The 22906-nt window shown below is 37.2% G+C and overlaps 1 protein-coding gene across 9 annotated transcripts in view; it reads left to right on the forward strand.

Moving 5' to 3' along the window:
* NLGN4X (neuroligin 4 X-linked) overlaps positions 1-22906 on the forward strand; it is a 184097-nt gene that overhangs the window by 16719 nt on the left and 144472 nt on the right. For 6 of the 9 annotated variants that reach the window (XM_069770465.1, XM_069770471.1, XM_069770474.1 and 3 more), the window contains 2 exons: positions 10992-11153; positions 12882-12965. The gene's annotated coding sequence lies outside the window, so the exon portion shown is untranslated. The remainder of the gene's footprint in view (positions 1-10991; positions 11154-12881; positions 12966-22906) is intronic. The other 3 variants (XM_069770466.1, XM_069770473.1, XM_069770470.1) reach the window with 2 other exon arrangements.

Consider the following 22906-nt stretch of genomic DNA (forward strand, 5'->3'; position numbering starts at 1 on the left):
TAAAAAAATAGTATGTATATGTATACTTATATGTATTCTTCAGCTCTTTTAAATGTTTGGTGGTTTTTATTGCCAAACAAAAGATTGCATGTATCCACTTGATAATCTTGAATGGCTTTTGTGAATAGCTTTTTTTTTTTTAAATGAGTGATTTAAAAAATAAAAATTGAAACAAATGCAAACTCAAATTCTAAAAAAAAAAATGACCATCTGTAGTGGTTCATTTACTATGAACATCTGTGTCTTGAATACCAGCTAGGGAGGTTTGTTTTGTGAGGGCATACGTTCCAGTCGGATTCTTGAGTGAAGCAGTAGCTTTTCTTTGTGCATAGATAATCAGATAGTGACAATTTCTATTTACATGTTTGCAAGTGATTACATAACAAGAACTTAATTTCAAAAGAATATGATCTGTGTTTTCTATAGATAGGATTTTTTCTCAATATCTCAAGTTCAGTTTCAACTTCTGAGAATATTAGTAAAAAAAATTTAAGGTCTTCCCTAAAATGATGCAAAGTTAAGAGCTCTATTGAGAAACAACAACAAGCTTTTGTCATGATGTCCTATTGTTTCCTGAGGAGATTTAATAATTGAATTATTAACTAAAACCAGCTGGTGACTACAACAAATAATTTATCACTTGTCCATCTGTGAGTCTCAATTGCATCTTAGACAGGTTAATAGAAAAAAAAGAATGAAAAAGAACTGCAAACTGCAGTGCTTTTATGTGTTTGTAATATAGATTATGTATTAGTGGAAGACCTAGTGTATTTGTAAAAACTTCAAATAATTACTTGCATGCAGAATATCTTTGTTAGCATAGTTACCTATGGTGAGAACATTTTCTACAAATAGGCAATTACTTTTTGAAAAATAACATACACAACATTTGGAGTTTGCAATGCTCAAGACAGAGAAGGATTTTATTGCTGCAGTGATTTGACACCAGAGGGGTCTTTTGAGGTATTAGTTTTTCAAAGCTTTTGAAAATCAGGCCCCTTACTTAGCTGCCTTACATGAGCTTACACTTTATCATTATCCTCCATAATACTGACCTCACATGCATGTTTCTGGAGTCTGTGTGTACTCAGAGTAGTACTTCAGCAAATATTTTGCAGCACTGTGCAATGTGTAAGTCCAAGTTACTTGGAGAACTGGACTCAGTACACATATCAGCACAGTAACATGGCAGTGCTGTTCAGCCCTCCAGGTGCTGGGTGCTTTGCTCGGGCAGAACGTCCTCTGACATTCAGCTTTTGGGACCTGTTGGCTTTGCACAGCACAACAATGTATTATGTGATAAACCAGTTTGGTCAGTTAGCTTTGTTTCAGTGTATAACTCAGGGTATATCATCAGTTCTTACAGTTTTTTGAGGTAAAGTTTTTCTTGTGGTTTGCAAAATGGCAGCGATTTTGCTTTTGTGCAAGAGACTTCTAAAATATGTTTCTCTTTAATGCTGTACTTGAGACCTTGTGATAGTTATTGCTGTCACAACCATGCTCTTAGGTGTGATTTACAGTTTTCCAGTAGCAGCTACCCCTGAGTATAGTTATCTATGTCCTGTCAGAATTTCCTCCCAAAATTATGTGTCCAACAGGCTGCAGCCAAGTATGAGACAGGAAATATGAGACATGGATACTTGGTCTGACTTCTGCAGTCTGCTGATCTCATGAGGACTTTTATTGACTTCAAAGGGCTCTGGATCAATCTCTTAGTTTCTGCTCAAAGTAACTGTAGCCTTTCTTCAATTTTGGGAACTAAACCACTAGAAGGCCAACATATTCATAACTCATTCGCTCCTGAATATCTCTATTCTTCCAAGTAACAGCAGGGCAGAGAAAAGCAATTGGCTTCTCAACCAGATAAGTGGAAAGAGAGTGGAGGTATTGGACTCATGACGATCATAAATTTATTTTTGTTATGACCTGTAATCAACAGCATATGATATAACCTATTGCTGTTGCAGGCAGGAGAGCTAAAGATGACTGACAGCCTTGAGCAACCAAGGTCTAGCTGAAAACAGAATGTTCTAAATACAGAACAATGACTTTATATATAGCCCTACAGTGAGAGAAATCTTTTCATTTCTCGCTCTGATGGGAGACAAGAGAGGCTTTATTAGACTTTTGGGAAGCTTTAGAATCTTCAGTAAATATTCCAAGACATGGCAAACATTTTAGGCAACTTACTTGGTTCATGTAATGGAGTTTAAATAAATTTACCAACATATTGATTTCCTGCCTTGAGGAAATTTAAGGGCTTTTATTATTACTGTGTTTGTTATTAGCTTGTTCAATTAATTATTCTGCGCTGTCTGGTGCTAATTTTGGAGAATTCTAAATCTAATAGGTTCAGTTAGTACATCGAGTGGTTGATTAGCTGAGGATCAAGCTAATCCAATGTCAGGGGCTCATGCTTCTCTTGTGGGTGTTCCAGGAATCTATCATCACTCTTAACCTTTATCTTACATTTGCTGCATGGTTCATTCAACACAATAAAATTATAATGAATGATTAAGTTATAATTAATGAATTTAACTTTCTCCATTTGACTTAATTCTTAGTAGAAACATTAAACAAAATGCATTTATTGCACAGATATCTTTTGAAGATGTCAGACTTACCAAAAGGATTTAGGGCCACATTCTCACCTGTTATATACGGTCTGAAGACAGCATCGAGTCACCAAGTACAAGGAAGACACATAAAGTTCTCTACTAAATTCTTGCCTCAGTGGTTACTTGTCTAAGATTTGTTGAAGGAACTTGTGAATCAGTTTGCTACAATAAGAATATATAAATGGGTATACATAAGTATAGGTAGGGAGACATTAGTTTTAAAAGAGAAGATAATACTCAAAACCAGGAGAGGGCTATTACACCATTACATACATTCAGAAGGTTGATAGGCATAGAGTAAAGATTTTTTTTTTTGCCTCTTAACAAATCCAGCAAGTTAAGACGATAAGGTGAGAGAGAAATAATCAAAAGAATTTGCACTGTAGAGGATGTATTGCAAATGGCAATAATGAGTTGAATGGTGATGTGTTTTGTTATTCATGTTATATTAGTCTGCAAGTATAATTCAGATGAAAAAGATAAAACACTCAGAAGTTTAAAAGTAGCATGTTTAAGGTTGCTTGGGAAAAACACAAATTTGTCCAGTTTGTGCTTCCAGAATTTTGTTAAAAAAACCAGGTAATTTAATTTCAAATTATATCCTTTAATAATGTCAAATCATAAGGGGATCAAATTAAGATTGCTTTGGTAAGTACAGTTCAGCTTTTGAATTCAAAACTTTGCAAAAATGAATAATGTTCTTTCAACTTTATGACTTTGTTTTTCTGTTGATTTTTTGTATGGTCTTCACAGAATATTGTCAGTTACAGGAAAAGAAAAGAAAAACAAAACCCATATGATGCTAAGCACAACATTTGCCATACCTGCAAAACACCTTAAAGTCAGATGTTCAAGTCTCAACATGGCCTGTTGCCACTTGAGCTACAGGACTTCATATTGTTCAGCTGACAGTAGAGTGATCTGGTAGTGAAGAGGGAGGTTGGGCTGCAGGCGCCAAAAGTCCTAGTTGTAGAGGGAGCCTAGTTTAGTTTTCTGTCCCAAAAAATCCATCTCACCCCCTGTCCCTGCCTCATTTGCTTCTTGAGATCAGGGAATGGGGTTGGTCATGAGGTTGCTGTCAAGACAGGATCCCTTTTCTTTTAGTCTCCTCATGCACTCCCAATACAATAGTAATGCTGGTAGCAGCTACCATCGTTGATGATATGTCACATTTTGGCTGTAAAAAGGATATGCATTTTAAAATATTTGCTTTTTTATATACTATGATTTTGGTAAACTGCCAAAACTTTCCTGAAAGCAGATAGCAAGAGAAGGGAAAACTGATAGTTTCAAGTACAGCCCAGATAAGCCAGAATGGAATTTAATTAGAGGAAGAAAGTTTCCAGCAAAAGACTTTTCTCCTCATTGAATTTGAGGGAAGAGAAATGGGAACCTTAGATATAAATTCTCCATAATTTGCTGCTGTTGCTCTTTGTTATCCAAGTAAATTCTGGCTCTATTCAGACTGCAAGCTGGGGTAGGATTTGGAACAGTTGGGGCAGACTGGGCTATGGGCAGGTTGAGCCATGATCTGGAACTGCTCTGTAGTCCCTTTTACTCCTTTCTTCCTGTTTACTCCTGCTTACAGTTATTTTATCTGTTGGAAGGAAACCCCACGTACGTAAAAAGGAAAGGAATTGTGATTTTACTAGGAGGCCTTGTGATGTAGACAACTGTGGGAATGAAGCCTAGGGGAAGGCAGTAGAAACAGATCCATTAAGCTGCAAACATAGATGGGCTCTCGTAAGTCGTGTGAGGCACGGTCTTGTGGCTTTCAAATGTGTTTGTGTTTGCTCACAAGGCTATCATTGCCAGATAGAGACTTAAGTGCTTTTCTCTTCTTGGCAAGAAGGCTAAAGGAGTTGTAAGGGTGCCTGCATCCTGTTTCATGTCAGAGTTCTCTGTACGGCTGGAAGAAGATGGAGCTGTTTCTTTCCCCTTGTTCTGAGACTGTGACTTTCCATTGGTAGGCAGGTGATTCTGTATCATGATTTAAATCAAATGGGAAAGAGTTAAAATATGTTTCTTTCCTTGTCTCTTTTGAGGACAGAACAACCCCTGGAAATACAGGACTATAGCAATTCCTGTTTGACTTGACTTCAGTCATGCTTTTGCTCAGTTTTACACAAAGATGCTCGCTTGAGATGTGGGAGATTATAGTGCAAGCTGGTCTTCAGTTGCTAATACCAAATGACACTGCTCCATAAGGAGAAATAATGATCTGAGTAATTGATGAAATGATTCACTGGCATGAATTAGACATAACCAAACAGAGAACATCTGCTATAACCTTTGCAACAAGAATCTGGCTTCTTTGAGTCAGGCAAGACTCTCATTTTGATGGCATATTCTGTGTCTTGAAAAAGATACATATATTTATAGATCACAGAAGCACAGAATGACTGACCGGTTGAGGTTGGAAAGGACCTCTGGAGATCATCTTGTCCAACCCCTCTGCTCAAGCAGGGAAACCTACAGCTGGTTGCCCAGGGCTATGTCCAGACAACGTTTAAATATCTCAAAGGAGGAAAACTCTACAACCTCTCAGAGCAACCTGTGCCGGTGCTCAGTCACTCTCGCAGTAAAAAACTGGTTCCTGATGTTCAGAGGGAACATGTTTCAGTTTGTGCCCGCTGCCTCTGGTCCTGTCACTGGGTATCGCTGAAAAGAGCCTGGCCCTGCTCTCTTTGCACCCTCCCTTCAGGTATTTATAAAGATGAATCAGAACCACCAGAGCCTTTGTCTCCTCATCCAGCCCAGATGTCATCAGCTTCTCTATGAGGATCTTATGGGAAACAGTGTGGAAAGCCTTACTGAAGTCCAGGTGGACAATAGCCACTGCTCTGCCCTCATCTACCAAGCCAGTTACTTCATTGTAGTTTGTCAAGTTGATCATGCATGACCTGCTCTTGGTGAATCCATGGTGACATCTCTTGATGACCACCTTGTCCTCCACGTGCCTGGAAATGGATTCTGGATTAGTTGTTTCATCACCCAAAGTTTTGAAGTAAGAAAAGATGTCTAGAGAAATCTATTTAGTCAATACTTCAGTGTTTCCAGCCACGCTGGTTGTTTTTAAAGACTGCTAATGTGATCCTGTCAGATTGCTGTTGTACCTTGGGTTTGTTGCTCTCTACTCCCCAACCCCCTCACAAGTTATTTTTGTGATAATATTGTTCATTCTTCTTCAACAATCATTTTGAGACAAGTAAGGAGGCGGGAAAAACCAATTCCTTGCAGTTTAGATTGTGTGGGTTTTATTCTGTAGGTCTATGTAGGATGTGATTATGTCTGCCCCTAGCTTGTGATGATAATCTCTACACAGGTAAAAACTACTTAGAAGAAATAAATTATTAAATACCTTTTGGTATTTAATACCCATGGGATGGGACATGGGCCTGCGTGTAGGCCCGGCTCAGGGAGGCCCATGGCCGGGCAGGGCAGGGCTGTGGGGAGCCGGAGTGTTGGTGGGGCAGGGGCTGACGGCCCCTGACATGGGGTCCTGGGCCCTGGGCAGGGTGGGGGGAGCCCTGAGGGTCCTGGGCAGGGACAGTCAGGGCTGGTGGTGCCCTCAGGGACGTGCTAGGCTGAAAAGTTTTCTGTGAATATTTGTTTTTGAGATGCAGTATAGGTGGGTTGCATTCTATGATTTGGTTTACTAACAGTTTAATTTCACTCTGGAGAACCAGGAAACACCATAAAGGTGAAAATGAGTAAAAGCTCCATTTTCAAGAGACAGAAGTCTCAGAAATTCTGGCAACGTTGCTGTCAGTCGGGGCCCTCTGCCTTGTATCCCTGGCAACTTCTCAGTTACATTGACACTGAACTGCAATAGCCTCCCTGTGCATGTCCTATCCATCAGAAAGATGTTTAGATAGTATAGGAATGGAAATTTATGCAGCTAGATAGGCAAAGACCTAAGTGCAGGCAGATTTTGATGTGCTGATTTCAGTTTGATGGCTGGGATTACAATTTCTCTCACCTTACACTGCATTTTCGGGAGGAGGGTGTGTGAAAAACAGCTCAGTGGCTTATATTTTGACTGTGCCTTAACCAACAGTGATAGTATCTGACACATCATTTGTGTGAAGTAAAGATAAAAACTTTTTTACTTATGAGAGGGTTTTCATGTATGAATTTTCATTGAATGAATTTTCAGTCATTCCAGTCTTTCTGGCTATGAAAATTTTAAGGTAATTTCTTCCTGAATTACCTAGGGTCTTAAAAAAAATCATATGGGAGAAAGGCAGATGTATTTATCAGAGCTTCTTCGTGCACAAAGAGGCATATATGATTTCATCAAGGGTAATTGCTTTACTAGTAATAACTTGGAAGTGACACAGATAGTCAACATTACCTCGAGCATAGCTAGAGCCTTGCCGTAATAGCTGCTTAAGTGCCTTTTGGTACATTTCTTGCTGTTAGTTTCAGAAACACAGAAATAATATTAAAAGGCCCAAGGAGACTTGACTATAGACTTGAAGTGAGGACTGAATAGATGATCTGAACTTCATGCCACTGGTGGATTATTCTGTCTTCTATTCATCTGATTCCTTACCTACTGTCTCTGAAAGCTGTACCTTGACAGGCTTGAGGTTATTATGTGGAGCTCTTGCTGTTCCAACTGATCTTTAATTTCAGTATGTCTCAGCATGGTCTTGAAGCTGTCTGGATTCTGTTCCTTTGACTTTGGGATTGTCCTTATCTTTTTTTTTTTTTTTTTTTTTCCCAATTGGTCTTTTCCCCTCCCCTTTCTGCTGTCTTTCTCCTTTAGCTGTGTCTTGTCCTCCTTTTCCTCCTCCTCCTTAATCTCAGGCTTGGCCTTTCTCTTATCCCTGACTTGAGAATCAGCCTTTTCTTTTGAAACAGGACTGGCACTCTCTCCCCTTCTTTGACCTTAGACTTAGCCTTTCTTTTGCCCTTCGTTTTTACTATGTCTTATTCTACATGATTTCTTGGCATTGCTACTTTCTGGCCTGGAGTTCCCCTACGGGGATTTATCGTTCCATTTACCATTCAGAATTTCTTAACACAGCAAATCACTCTCTTCTGCATCATCAGCATTTCTCTTGTGTGTGTTGCTGTTTTGGGCTCAGGCTTCATGAGTTTAATTCTTCCTGACTTCTCAGAGCAGTTTGCAAATTCTTCAGAAGATTTCTTTTGTTTTGTTTTGTTTTGAGTCAAACTGAGTCTAACATCTTTGTTTCCAGCCTTCTTGTTGTGTTTGGAGTTTTTTTTGCTTTGGTTTTGGTTTTTGGGTGGGGTTTTTTCCCCATTTTTTTTTTCTGGAGCTTTCAGGTTTTTGACCTGTAGTATTAATTATTAGGTTTTTTGTGGAATCTCATTGTACTGATATCATCATCTTTTCATCCTTTAGATATCCATTTGTTGCTGTTGCAAAAATCTTCAAATTTTCTGATGAAATGTGTATTATATGCTATTCAAATATTTACCCTCATTCATTCTTCTGATGAGGAGTTTTTAATCTGTCTTATCTGCTGTATCACACATGATATCTTTGTTTTGATAGGTAGTTCATGGTGATTCTGATGTAGCCCACATGAGAAATGAACCTGTGTTTTGCCAGTCTTATTGGCAAAGATTCATATCTAAATACTTTTGAAGGCAAGAAGATTTTTCGAGAGATGTTGGTATTTTTTGAAAAAAATAGGGACCCCTGCAAATTCACATCGCTTGTTCCTAGCTGCCGTCATGCCTTACAAACTGCTTCATTCCTCCTCCCCGCTGTGCATCCTGTGGAGATGACCTCAGCCTTTCTGTTTCTGTGTTACCGTTCCTCTGCTGCTGCAGTTGTATGTTTGGTAGTGCCCATTTTCTTTGAAGAGCAGTCTCTGGTTGTCATTTGTGTTAGGCTGTTCTGCCTGCTTTCTCTGTTCATCTCTGGTCTCTGCTAGGGTTTTTCCTGACCTTGTAGACCTTGCTGCAGATTCATACATTCCTGTTCTTTATTTTTCTTGCAGTTTCTCTCTGAAGCCACCCACCTGTTCTGTAGGATAGTCTAGTTGCTTGTGGCTGAGGATATAGTCTCTCACCTCTGACTTCAGAGGAGTGTCAGTCTCTTTTTCGTGCTTTCTCTGACTATGCTACCACAAGGGGATCCTTATGGGACAGGCAGGAATCAAGACCAGAAGCACAGGTAGGTTTATAGGTTTAACTATTTAAAGCAGAGAGATGAGCAGAGAATTGTGAGGAAACTACTATGTCAGAGGGAGAAAGAAGCAACACAGGTTCCACCATATCATTCTGATCTGCTTGAAGACAAGGAATACAACTCGGTAGATGTTCATTTAGAGGGAGTGTGTGGATGAGAAGCTTCCTGTCTTCTTCTGGTGTGCTGCTTTTGATTAAAGTTGAAAAATGGGTCCCCATAATGGGAGTTTCTTCTTATTGGTGAATTTCCTTTCTGTAGGCAAAGAGAGAGTTACTGCACATTTAGCAAAGGAGAAGTTACATTTCACTGCCTTTGCATTATTTGATACTTACTTACATTTGTTATAAGTAAAGAAGATAAGATACCACCAGTCATTTCTTAGATATCTGTAAGTCAACAATACCTCAGTTGGTATATGTGAAGAGTGGGTTGGTTGGTTGTTTTCTTACTTAAAGCCCACACTCTTTGACTCATGGAGGCGAATAAGTCTTCTACCAATCAGGATGCCTATTTTTTCCCACTAAATACAAAGGAAGCCTGAGGTCAGATTTAGTTATTTAGCTTTCAAATACCTAAATTAGGGAAAAAGTTGATTTCATTTGCATATCTCTGATACTCCTCCAGCTGGTCTGTGTCCATTTCCTGGTGTGAGATCTACCTCTAGCTGGCTTTCTTCTTCTGAACACCTCCCTCCTCCCAAACTGTCCAGGCTATAAACAGTTGAAATAGCATCATCTGCGCATCTGATATTCTGACTACTGGGCTACTGATGCTGAGGGAACATCGCAGAACTGCCCACATGCATTTACCCATTGTTTAGTCAGTGATTTTCTATTTATAGTTCAAAAAATTTGAAAATTTAATTGCTATGGAATGTGTTGCTATGTATGAAATTCTTGAATTTAGCAGTGGGGAGAGCTTATTATTAAAATGTTCAAAAGAAAGAACTTGATATAAAATTGAATCAATGGGGAAAAGTATGTAAACACTGTAAAAGATGCAGATTTAAAGATGTATTTAAAGGTGCTAAGATTGCATTTAAAGTGGTACATTTTCTCAGAGAGACTTCATGAACCTGTCTGCTCAAACTGAAGTTAATTACAATAGTCCAGTCATTGTGATCAATAAAGTTGAGCATCAAAGAATAAACGAATACTTTTAGCCTATATCTGGGTATTGCCAAGAGCTGGCAAAGGTTTTTGGGATAGCTGGAGAGAGTGGGTCATCACGTTCAAAACAAAACAAAACAAAATTGTTATGAGACAGAGATTTTATTTCTCAGGTAAAGACTAAGATAACTGTGTAAATATAATGACAGAGCATCAGTCTTAGTTGCTTGTTGTTATATCACCTATAAAATCAGAGACTGTTGTGATAATTCTGAGAAACGGGCCAATTAACTAAGCTTAAACTGAGTAACATTAAAACTAGGGTCATTATAGTACCATTAGATTTAAGTTACCTGTGAGTCTGTGGACTGTTTTAGACTTCAGGAAAATATTCTTAGAAGGACTGCCAGATTCCCTTAATATGTTTTTTTTTAAATTTTGTATTTATGGGGAAATAGTTGTCACAAATATGGAGATAAAATGACACTTCAAAGAAGAAAAATATATGTAGATAAGGTCTATATTTTATCTTAGAATTTGACTACTAGTTTTTTAACGTGTGCCCATGCTTCCTGATGCAAAGGAATTGCAGTATTTTCAGTTGTTTTTTTTGAGAGCAATTGCCTATTACAGAGATAGTCTAAACATGATCTGTAAATGGACAAGGGAGAACAGTGTGGTTTACTAGAATATATAAAGTCTAAACTATAATCTAGTCATCTACAATTAAAATCGGTCTGGCAATGACAATTACAAGATCTGTAAGACAAACTAAAGGAGAAAAGGATAAACACATAGGTACCAAGATAAACTTGGGAAACCTCGTTCACAGATAGCACTTTCTTCATTCATTTTTATGCTTTAAAGCTGAAGGCTATTTTTGTGCTATGGAGAGAGAGTAAATGTAATCCTGGTGTTTACCAGTAAGCCGAGGTGAGTTTTGTTTCTTCCTGTAGCAGGAATTAAGCTATAAAAGCTGCCGAAATAAAGAAATGCAAGTTTAAAATAACTGAGAAGGGAAGCTGTGTTAGCCTTAGTGGATTTTCACTGTCCAGCCATTCTTTAAATCCTTCCCTATTTCTTATATCCTAGGTTTAATCACCTACTACTGTTGCAGAATTGGAATGGCTGTCAAAGTCTACGTGAGCAGTGAAATCTCCAGTAAAAGTGCCACTGTCATGTGGAGAGATTTAAGACATTACCGTAGCTTGGAATAAAGATTGCCCTAAACTTCAACATCTGATTCCTCAACGGGTGTGTATGAAAAGTTGCAGTATTGCCAGGTTTCCCCTGCAGCAAGTGTCCAGATGGAGACTTTCACAGTTTAGCTGGAGTGTTTCACATGTTCCTTATTCATAAGGAATTTTCCTTTGCTTCCATATTCCTGAATTTCTTCTTTTCAGACATATATTCAGATAGCCGTCCACTGGTATTTATTTCCAATTTATAGAAATAATCACTGTATTTGCACAGAATTGAGGCCTGTGTTTGCAGCTGTTATCATGAATTGCACTTACAGGGAGCGGTTTGGCTGTAATGAGTCAAAGCATTAATGAGAAAGAATTATTTGGTGTGATTAAGATTGCAGAATCTGCCAGTAGCAAGTGTTAAAGCCTGATTTCATTTACACCATTGATTTTGGTCAAAAGTGAAGTCTAGAATCTGATGTTTTTTTCTTTAAGTGGTATGAGAAAATTTTCTGAAATACAAGAAGGAAACTCAGTGCCATGATCCTTAGGATCTTTATTGCTAAAAACTAATTTATTTCTGAAAATACAGTATAAATACATGCACATACTTAGAGAGAATGTGTTCGTATGCATGTGTATAGATACACTGTTTGTGATGATAGTCCATACTTTATCAGTTACCTGGAACTTATGAATAACATGCAGATGGACCCTGAAAGCCATATAAGTTTGTGGAACATATTTGTCAGCTTATTGCAGAAGTGTTTCTACAGTCTTAATAGGCACTATACTGTGGCGAAATGCATAGTGTGAATTTTCAGAAATGATAGGTTTGCTTGATGTATTAGCAAGCTAATAGGAATACTCGATGGCCTCACCCTTGCTCCTGTAATTTGTTTTGAAATGGTATTTTTCACACAAAGTGCTTCTCTGTGTTGATCAACTTAATGAAAATAAGAATAAATCATATGAAGTGCCTTGGTACTTTAAGAGAGATACGGAAACAAATACACAAGCAGTGAATTAATTACCCCCACAAAACAAGTGCAGCTATAAATGCCATAAAATCAACTCTGCTGGCCTTTGAGAGAAGTATTTCAGCTAATACAGCCTTGGAACCTATGCAAATCACCTGAAATAACTTTCTTAACACTATTTAGGTTTGAGTTTTAAATTGCAGTGTCTGAATATAGTCCTGACAGAAGACACTGTTGGTAAATATTGGTATTTAGTCTATCTAAAATGGATAGACTATTTACCAATAGTCTATCCATTGAAATGTTATTTGAAGTATAAACTACAGTTTTGAATTACCCATAGGAAAGAATAATAGTCAAATGGCTCTTAAAAAATATTTGAATTTTTATATTTTAACATATTTGCATATTTGAATTTTTATATTTGAATACGTGTAATACGTGTTTACAGAAATATTTAAAACCCAAGGGCTTTGTGGTGATTTTTTTTTCTTCTTTTATTCTGAAGTACTTGCCTTAGCTTTTTTCCCCAAAATGTATACTTTAGTGGTATATAGATTTAAAGACAATTCTATTTTTGTAGCAATGATCTGCAAAGAAAAAATATTGCTAATAATTTTTATGACAGAAATCAATACACTATGATCAAGGTATTTATTCTCTGGGTAACAATATTATGATTTTTCTTTTATTCTAATCTTGAAAAACAGCATTACAGGTGATTTAATAAGTAACTTTTTTCCACCATTTGTGATTCATAAGCATGCTTTTTTTTTCTTCATTTACTGAAGAGCACTATATATTTTTCCTAACAGGAAAAACTTCTGCTGTAACTAAAATGACATCATGCTGCCTCCTGTGGGGGAATTCTGAAGCCTTCTCAAAAATACGACACAGTGGTAAGTACTAAAAGTATGTTCAGAACAGCTCTGTTCCCTGTAAAAATATATAAAAGAAATGAGAGCAAGTCTGTTGCTGGTGTTCTTAAATGTGTTTGAAATATATCTTTGAAATATATACATCCAGTTAAAATGCTTGTTTGCCTTGTGTTCATACAATGAGACATGGAATACAATCCGTTGTAAACATTAGTGGTGTTTACATGCTTATTCATGATAAGCATGAATTTTTGTTATTTTCCAGTTCTGTAAATATTGACTGACAGCAGTAAGTTTGTAGTTAAAATACATGGGATTAAACCTGGCTATCATGACACTGCTACTTAGTAAGGTTTGGGGCTTCCAGGCTACACTGTACCAGATAAAGCTGACAGTCTTCAGTTTGCAAAACAAGGTTGGGTTCCAAAGTTCTTATGGGGCCATATAAATAAAGGGGCTTGGTTGCTGTTTCATATTGTTACATAAAGACCTATCTTTTCCTCTCATTTTATTAGCAAAATGTGAGATAACATACTTTAATACATAGTGTACATACAGACACACACACAGATAGATACATGTATATGTACATCTATACACACATATATAAACACATTATATCAATATGAAACATGACAAGGGTTTAGTTTATAAATCTATGCATAGAATATATCCTATTTATAAAACACCTTAGATTAATCTAATTACCATTCTTTCATACTGTGCCTGACACACTGATGAATGAGAAGGGAAAGATATGTACAAATGACCAGAAAAGTTTCTCTGATGCATAGTTCTTTCTTCTCACTTTTTATGATCTATGAACTTTGAAGCAGAAGTGACTTTTTCTGTAATCATTGCGCTAGCTGCAGTACAATGACGTTTCAATTTAGTGTTATCATTGGGTCCTAAATTCAAGGAGAAGGAATAGTAATATATCTGATGTGATAATAAAGCTGTGAATAAGCAATAATTCAAAGTATGACAGGTTAGTTATGAGATCCGAGGGTACCATTATGTGAAGTGTAAAAATCAGAGAAAGAAAATAACAGCTTTGAAAACTCCTGTGATTTTTGCATCACTGAACCATGTTTATTCTAATTTGTAGCAATTTAAATGTAATTGAATAAAACCCACTTTATGAACAGGAGCCTGTTTAATACTTTAGCATCCGTGCTGATCATGGTCATAGCTGAACTCTTACTGGTTACTATAGTGAGTAGTACACATATGCATGAATACCATACATAGGATTCAATTCTTACTCTCCTTAGAGAACTCCTGACATTTTTTCAGGAAAGAGGCAAGTAACTGATATAAAGGTTACAAGGCTGATATAAAGAATACAAAGCTGAAGTCAAAGTCGAACTAACAATTTGTGGTAGCTTTACATTGTCTTGCACTAGAATTAGACACAGCCATGTTCCAAAAAAGGAGAGAAAATCTCATCTCAAGATCTATCGCAGCACTGAGATAAACCACAGAAGCTGGGGAGAGGAGTCTGAAGGGAAAACTGAGGGATGGTGCAATTTTAGTTTTTGCTGTTTTCTCAGCATTTTGTTTGTTCTTCTTCATAATGCACAGAGGGAAAGTCAGGGAGAAGGAGAAGAAAGGAAAGCAAACAACGTTAAAACAGAAAAGTGAGATAGAGCCGATTGATGTCTGGCTTTTAACTCCCACTGCAAGTTAGTGGACATCAGAAGCCAGCTGTGCCTTTTGAAATTTCCTTGTTCATGTAAAGTGATAATTGGACTATACATAAAAAACGCCAGGAGAGTAGAAAATGAATTTGTAAATCTACGTCAAATTTATTTCAGCTTCTCTACTTGCTAATTTCCTGATATGTAGCCACAAACATGCATGTTCAACTGCCAACCCCACGGTATTAAAAAAATACACAACAGAAACATGACAATGTATGTTAAGGCATTTGTTATTTTCTCTGGAAAAATGTTACATTCTTATGAGAAGTTTTTCAAGACACAAACTGAAATCGATCTGAAGGCTTTCAGTAAAATGTACAACTCAAGCCAAACTAACTTTGAAGATACATTTGCAGTGGACCATAGGGATCCGTTTGGATGAACAGAACTCTGAGAGCAGTGTGTATATCAGTGTTGGTTCAAAAAATAACTAGATACGGTAGCTCGGGCAGATGGTAACTGTGACTTTTGCTATATTGTACTCTTACATTTAAGAGAAATACAGAAAGAAATCCTCATGCCTTGATCACTTTTACTTTTTCCTTGCTATTATTCTCATCTAGAACTCCAGCTAAAATTCTTCAACATAAACCAATGATCTTTCTCAAGAAGAGAAAAATGCAATTTATGTTTAGAGTATGTAAAAGGTGCTTGCTGGCAATGCACAATATAGTAATAAAAATGAAAGCACACAAATGGTCCATGCTTTGTCCTCAGATTTTGATAGTACATCACAGGTGTAAGCTAGTTTAAATGGTGGGATTTCATTCTAAAATCCCCACCTGACAGCTGAGTGTGCAGATGGAGCCCTGTGGTAGTTCGTAGGGTGCTGTGTAGTTTCTTTGATGTAGCCACATACTGTCAGATTCTTGATCATGTTCTCAGACTCTGATCAAGCCTTCTGTCTTGTATCATTTATGATAACAAATGTGAAGGAATAATAAAGCCTTCATATTAGAAGGCAGGAATAAATCGTTCCAGCTCTAGTCTTGGGAGTTTTAGGAAATGGATCAGCTCTTAATTCTCTGAGGAAAATCAGGGCACAATATAGCTCTCATTCTTAGAGCTGTCAGCCCTCTTCAGCCTACTTTTCAGCTCTTGGGATTCGATGTTGCTGATCAGAATCTTTGCTTTGGCTCCTCTTGTCAGGGTTTAAGGCTGTAAATGGAAGTGTGCTCAGCTGAGTGGTCCAACTTCTGGTTAAGCAGGGCCTTCAACTCTTGTTTCTAGTTTTCTTTTCGGGTTCTCACTGTATTTTACACTCTTAGATGGAAGAAAAATACTCCCCACATTTTTTCTCTCTTGGTGAAGTATTAACATAATTATAGCATGGAAATCCATCATTTAAGTAGGCTCCTAAGACCTGTACTATGATTTAGAGGCTGTGCTGGCATTGTCTATAGTGTGCACTCTTCCCACCAATTCTCTTCATTTTGAAACAGAAAGAAGGAAAGAACTCAATTTTAAGTTCTTCCCTTTATAAAGATAGCAGGTGTGTTTTCCATACTGAAACATAATTGATAAGCAGGAGCAGCTAATGAAGTTATCAGCTGAACATCCCAGAACTGATGAACACGTTAATTAATTGAGGCTGATACTCAACATTTCAGTAGGTTTCCAAATTGGAAACTGCATCTTCTTCAAGAAATTCAGATAGTGTAAATTGTGTTGATCACCTACTCTCTGGAAATTTAACCAGGATTTAACCAGAGTATGTCTAAATGTGGTTGCAGGATGTTCCATATCTTTCTATGCATCTATAAATTTGTGTCCAGGGAGAGTATTCTGAAATCCTAAATCCAGTGCAGTTAGCTGTGACTCCATTGATCTAGAAAAAATAAATTAGGTTGCATCAGCTGCTTTGCTCTGAGATGTTACTGGTAAATCTAACCTTAGCAAATTTGTTACACCGCTGATGTTGTGGTGTGTTTGCCATTAAAGGTAGAGACACGCAGCATTAGACCTGTGAGTACTGGAATCAAACCATTCAGATTCTTTTATGAATATAAAAGATTTCTTAACCTCCATTTGAATTAGAAGTGATGTATCCATTTTTTATTGCAATATTTAGTTATATGTTTCAGTATGACTGACCTAAAGTACTTAAGTGAAGGTAAACTCTAATGATCTCCATCAATATGTGAATTTCTGAAGAACCCAAGTGAGAAATGGAAATATGATACATTTGCAAATATTATTCAAATATGAAAAAAACAAACACTAAAACTTCCCAGGTTGTTAAATTTACTTTCAGGTGGCAATGTAATTGAATAATTTTAACACTTCTATGTAAAATCATTAGATTTACTAAAAGTTTTTGGGAGATAGTTTAACAGGTTTTTAGTGATTTTTTTTTTGTTAAAGTACAATTTCAGTGGTGAGGGCCATTGGAAAATAAAAGTATGAGTCATGATTGCCTTAAATCGTTAAGAAGCATAAACTATTCTTATCTAAATAACAATTCCATGAATACAATTTATTTTGCAGAAAATTAATTTGAACATTGCATCACGTAAAGCGTTGTACAACAATAACAAAGAACTGTTAAAATTGTGTGATTTCAGTGTTGTGCGGACTGGATGGCTAACTGAATCATAACACCATGAGTAAGCAAGTGAAAGCGAAATAGGAAATAATCACACTGGGTTTTGCATATGCAGCTCATTTGATTGATTAAAGGTGTTTTTTAAAGTTGAGTCACATTCAATTCAAAGAACTGGAGTGCAAATTTTACTACTATCTGCAATGCTTGAACTTGAAAATGTTTTATCACTGTGACTCATATAATTTAAATCTACTGTACTGAACAAGTAGCAGTGTTATATCAGTTTCTACAGGGAACTTTTAACTCCTAAAAAAAAAAGAGTTCAAAAAACCTCAGTGTTGTTTTTTCTTAAGAACAACAGTAAAGCTTTTGAACATAAGGTTCCAGTGTAAATGAATGACATGTAAGCAGTTGTCCTCATCCTGTCAAGGTTCAAAATACGTTGCATCTTCATTATTAACCACAAGACTGAGATATGTTATGTTCGTTTTGTTTGGACAACTCAGTAGTATGGCAAGGGAAGACCATCGTTTAGTAAATAGCCCTTTACCATATTGTTTAGTAAATATCCCTTTGCCTTCCCATTAGCCATTCAGCAGCTACCTTCCTCAGTATTTATATAAAAGGAATAGCTCTGTGTAAGAGCAAAATCTTGTGTCCTCCTGGAGTCCCCATGACTTAATTTGAGCTCTACACACTGCAGTTTTCAGTTTCTTTTAGAAACAACTGACAGAAGATGATACCAGGGGTCATCAACTCCAGTTTCTAGAACAGGAGACAACCATATCATGTAATCCTTTTTATACAGCTTATAATGTAGGTTATGAAACCAAGGGCTACATTGGTTACTGGTGGAAACCAGTAATGAGTGGTGTCCCTCTAGGGTCCATACTGGAACAATACTATTTAATAACTTAATCAATGACATACTGGGAACGAGTACACCCTCAGCAAGTCTGTGGCAGACACCAAGATGAGTGATGCAATTGATTCACTTGAGAGAAGGGATGCCATCCAGGGGGACCTTGATGGGCTTGAGAAGTGGGTCCATGAGAACGTCATGAAGTTCAACAAGGCCAAGTGCAAGGTCCTGCACCTGGGTCACGGCAAACTCCAATATCAGTACAGGCTGCATGATGAATGGATTGAGAGCAGCTTTGCAAAGAAGGACTTGGGACCACTGGTGGATGAAAAAGTGAGTATGGGCCAGCAATGTGCACTTGCAGCCCAGAAAGCAAATCGTATCCCAGGCTGCATAAAAAGAAGCGTGTCCAGCAGGTTGAGGAACATGGTTCTCCTCCTCTACTCTGCTCTCGTGAGACTCCACCTGGAGTACCGTGTCCAGCTCTGGGGTCCCCAGCACAAGAAGGACGTGGACCTGCTTGAGCAGGTCCAGAGGAGGGCCACGAAGATGATCAGGGGGCTGGAACACCTGCCCTGTAAAGAAAGGCTGAGAGAGTTGGGGTTGTACAGCCTAGAGAAGAGAAGGCTCCAGGGAGACCTTACTGCAGCCTTTCAATGTATAAAGGGGGCTTGTAAGAAATGTGGAGAGAGCCTTTTTACCAGGGCCTGTAGTGACAGGACAAGGGGCAATGGTTTTAAACTGAAAGAGGGTAGATTTAGAGTGGATATAAGGAAGAATTTTTTTATGATGAGGGTGGTGAGGCACTCGAACAGGTTGCCTGGAGAGGTTGCCCAGGATGCCCCATCCCTGGCAGTGTTCAAGGCCGGGTTGGATGGGGCTTTGAGTAACCTGGTCTAGTGGAAGGTGACCCTGCCCATGGCAGGGGGTTGGAACTAGATGATCTTTAAGGTCCGTTCCCACCCAAACTAGTCTATGATTCTATGATTCGTCTGTCTAATATCATGCAGTGAATATCTATGCATGCTTATAAAACATGCAAGATCATTGAAGGAAATGGCCTAGTACATGCATAACTGATTAGTTTTAACATATCTGTAGCACTCTAGGTAGCACTACAGGCAACTCAGCATTGGAATTGGAATCTGGGGATAAAACAGGCGGAAAATCAGTAATGATAGAATCACAAAGTTATTTTTATTTTTTTCTGAATTTTTAAGAAATTATATAAAGCTGAAACCCTTTTGAATAATGCTCTTGTACCTATTTTCAGCTAATTTTATGGATGTGTGCACTAGCTGTGGTGTGAGGTTGTTTATCAAACAGCAAATCTGAATTAATGTTTTTGGTTCTTTGAGACAGATTTGGGTTCTTAAAAACAGGCTTCTAGTACAGTTTTAGGAATAAAACTTCCAGCACCACTCCGGAGGGCCTGGATACCCTGTAAGTCCTATGTCATATCTGCTAGCTCTATGTAGAAGGGTTGCATACTTAGACTTATGCGCCTGTATTTCCATGTTCTGGGTATGTTTCTGGATTGCATTAACTAAAATGTCTAGATCCCTATTTATTTGCTAGACACCTAGCTGACAGGTAGACGACTTCATTTATCAAAAAAATATGTGTCTAGTATCTACAACTGAAAGTTGCCCCGAGTTTTTGTTCTGAGAACAAACACGTGTGAGATGCTGGACATCTGGGCAGGTACAGAAGCGTATTTTTGTGTGTCTAGAGAAAACTGTGGTTTCAGTGAGCTTTTCAGGTGCCTAGAATATTTACTGGGATTTTGAGTGTTACATCTAAAAGTTTACCTGGAAATTACTGTGGCTCTGGACCCCAGAGAGCATTAGAATGCAAAAGAGAGGGTCTCTCTGAGTTTATGCACTTCTGAGGCTAACTAGTATGTCACATGCAGGCTATTTGGATACCATTCTGAATATAAATCTTGCATTCAATACCCAGGATTTTTTGGAATTAACCCTCTGGAAGTGCATCTCATGGGAAGCAGAGGACTGAAGAGGTCTTCAGAGGTCTTTTAGTCTTCTAAGTGAAGCGAATGCTGACAATATGAGACATAGTTTTTCCGTACTGCTAAGAATGAATTTGGGAATGCCCGTGCTGCAGAGAAGGCCGCAGGAGAGCAAAATAGTCTGGGTTTTGTTTTTGAGGAGCTGACTGTGTGCTTCATTTGATTTAAGTACCTTTAAAAATCCTAGTATTGCATAGCTTGGGGAAACAATGCAGCACAGTGTCCAAAGAAGAGCAACGAAGCTGGTGAAGGGTCTAGAGGACAAGTCTTATGAGGAGTGGCTGAGGGAGCTGGGGTGGTTTGGTCTGGAGAAAAGGAGGCTGAGGGGAGACCTTATCACTCTCTACAACTGCCTGAAAGGAGGGTGTAGTGAGGTGGGTGTTAGGTTTACGGTTCGACTTGATAATCTTAAAGGTCTTTTCCAACCTAAATGATTTTATGATTCTATAGTTCTTTAATGATGAAAAATACTGAATTATTTCTGTTCTGTGCCAAATGCAAGTAATCCACCACAATTATGCTAATCACTGCCCTGAAAACAAATTGATACAGCTGTTGAGTGACTAGGGAAGATGATGGCATATTTCTTTCTTTTTAAAAAGAAAAAAATAAAGTGCTTTTGCCAGCATGAAGCCAAACTGCTTGTAAAAATGTCTTGGAATTGAAAATCACTGTTTGTTTCAGAAGGTAAATGTGTGTGTTTGTATATGTGAATATAAAATACATTTAGCTTTAACTGCATGCCAATTTAGACCCAGATACGTGGTATTGCACATTTTAGAGCAGCACTTTGTTTTGATTTTCTATTGACATTGTGCACAAAATACATATATACGGCATTTTTCTATTGAATCTTAAATATGGAAGCTGAAAGTATCTAAAATACTCCTTCTACAAGGTTCGTTATCAAAAAAATACGTTTCCTTTCATATATACTGCTTTGCATTCTGTTGTTCTTTCCCAAGGAAAAAGACAAAGAAAGGGAACACAACACAAATATGGTAATATTGTTATCCACTACTTGAAAAAAAGTTCAGAATTATTTGTGTGTAGGTGAAAATACTCAGGTTAAGTAAAATTCAGATTCTGTCTGTTTTCAGGCATTATAGTCTCTACTTCTCCTGAACAGGTATGAACCAAGAATGTTCTCTTTTTCACGTGGTTGCAGCTGCATTGATGGTGATGGAGATTTGCCCATCTGCGCTCACAGCATGAACATGGATTTAAAGCTTACACAACTATTCACAGAATATTAGCAAAACCAGCTTAAATTTTTATGTTTTAATATGACTTTAGCAAATAACTGTTAAAATGCTTAGTTACAATCTTAAAAATCTGCAATTTTTGTTGGTGTAAGAAATTAATAATCTGCAAGCAAATATCTATTAAAATTGTGTTTTAGCTCTCCATGCTGGAAGCAAAACTCTTTTATCTGGAACTAAATCACGCATTTAATTCTAATCTAGTTTGTAGTCAGTGGAGTTAATTGTACTGAAAAATTGTGTCGCTTCAATCATTTGAGGCTTTGTGCTTTGCTTTAAAGGTATGTAGGTGGTATTTCCTATGCTATGTCATATCACTATGACTAATCTTATGGGTAGACATATGTCATGAATTTGGTTCATAAAAATAAGATGCAAATCCTTGAAAATTATTTATGAATAATGAGCAATCTAACTGTTACGCTGATTTGCAGTCTACGCTTACTTAAATAACGTTACTAAAATAGGATGTTAGATTAAAAGACATGTATTTGGACTGCTTGTAGATAGCCTTTAAGATTAATATCTTTTGCATATAAAAATATAGTGCAAGAGTCCTTGCAAAGAGCACAACTGTCTTAATTATGAAATATTACAGAAGTGTTTCAGTAATCTGAATTCCCTTCTTTCATTGTAGCAATTTCTAATTTAATATTTTTTTAATATAAAATACACAAAGCTCTGTGTAAAGCTCTAAAAACTCTTTTTCCATTTGTCATGCATCCCTCCAAAAAGGATACAGATATACATAGAATGACCTGAAATGTAAATCCAAGAAAAGGATGGAAAGAGCTCCCAAATATAACACATTAGTAGGCAAATGAAGCACACCTACTTTGTAAGGAGTGGCATAACAAAATAACTTTTACTGTAGCTAATTTCCAATTAAAGTTACCAGTAAATTTTCACTGCGTAGAAAAACACTTGCACCATATTTATAGATTATTAATTCAAGGAGTAAAAAAGAGGGTTTTTTTAAAAGTGAAAGTTCTCTGCATGTCCAGGTTTTCTTTCTGAAGCTGATTTTAATGCTATCCAAACTCATGTAATGGCATTTCTGTCCTTTTACACTGGGATGCTTTTGTCAAGGTGAGTGGATGCACATTGCAAAAATTCTTTGGGGAAATTAAGTTGCGTGTACATACGAAATTCATGTTATTCTGTTCCACCTACTTTGGTTCTACTGATTTTAGAGAATTAAAAAACCCCTAAACCTCAGATTCAAGACTTTTGACAGAATTATGAAGAACTATTAGGATAATTATTAAAATTGGGAAAGCTATAAATATAACAAAACTTCTAAAGAAATTTTTCTGTTCTGCAATGCATGCTAATTAAAATCACATCACAGCACAAACTGATCATAAACTAACTTTAATTTAGCTATAATTCGGTTTTCAAAAGATTTATTTCAAATGCTGTATTTCTATGTCATTTTGCTTTAAAAATGCAAGCTATCCTTGGGCAATTATAAATCTTTTATTTTTCATTTGAATGATAGTTGATTGGCTTGTTTCAATGACATTTTATTTTAAGAACTGTCTGATGTTTTATTCTTGTA

Source organism: Haliaeetus albicilla, chromosome 25 (genome assembly GCF_947461875.1).
Source record: "Haliaeetus albicilla chromosome 25, bHalAlb1.1, whole genome shotgun sequence".
Classification (NCBI taxonomy): domain Eukaryota; kingdom Metazoa; phylum Chordata; class Aves; order Accipitriformes; family Accipitridae; genus Haliaeetus; species Haliaeetus albicilla.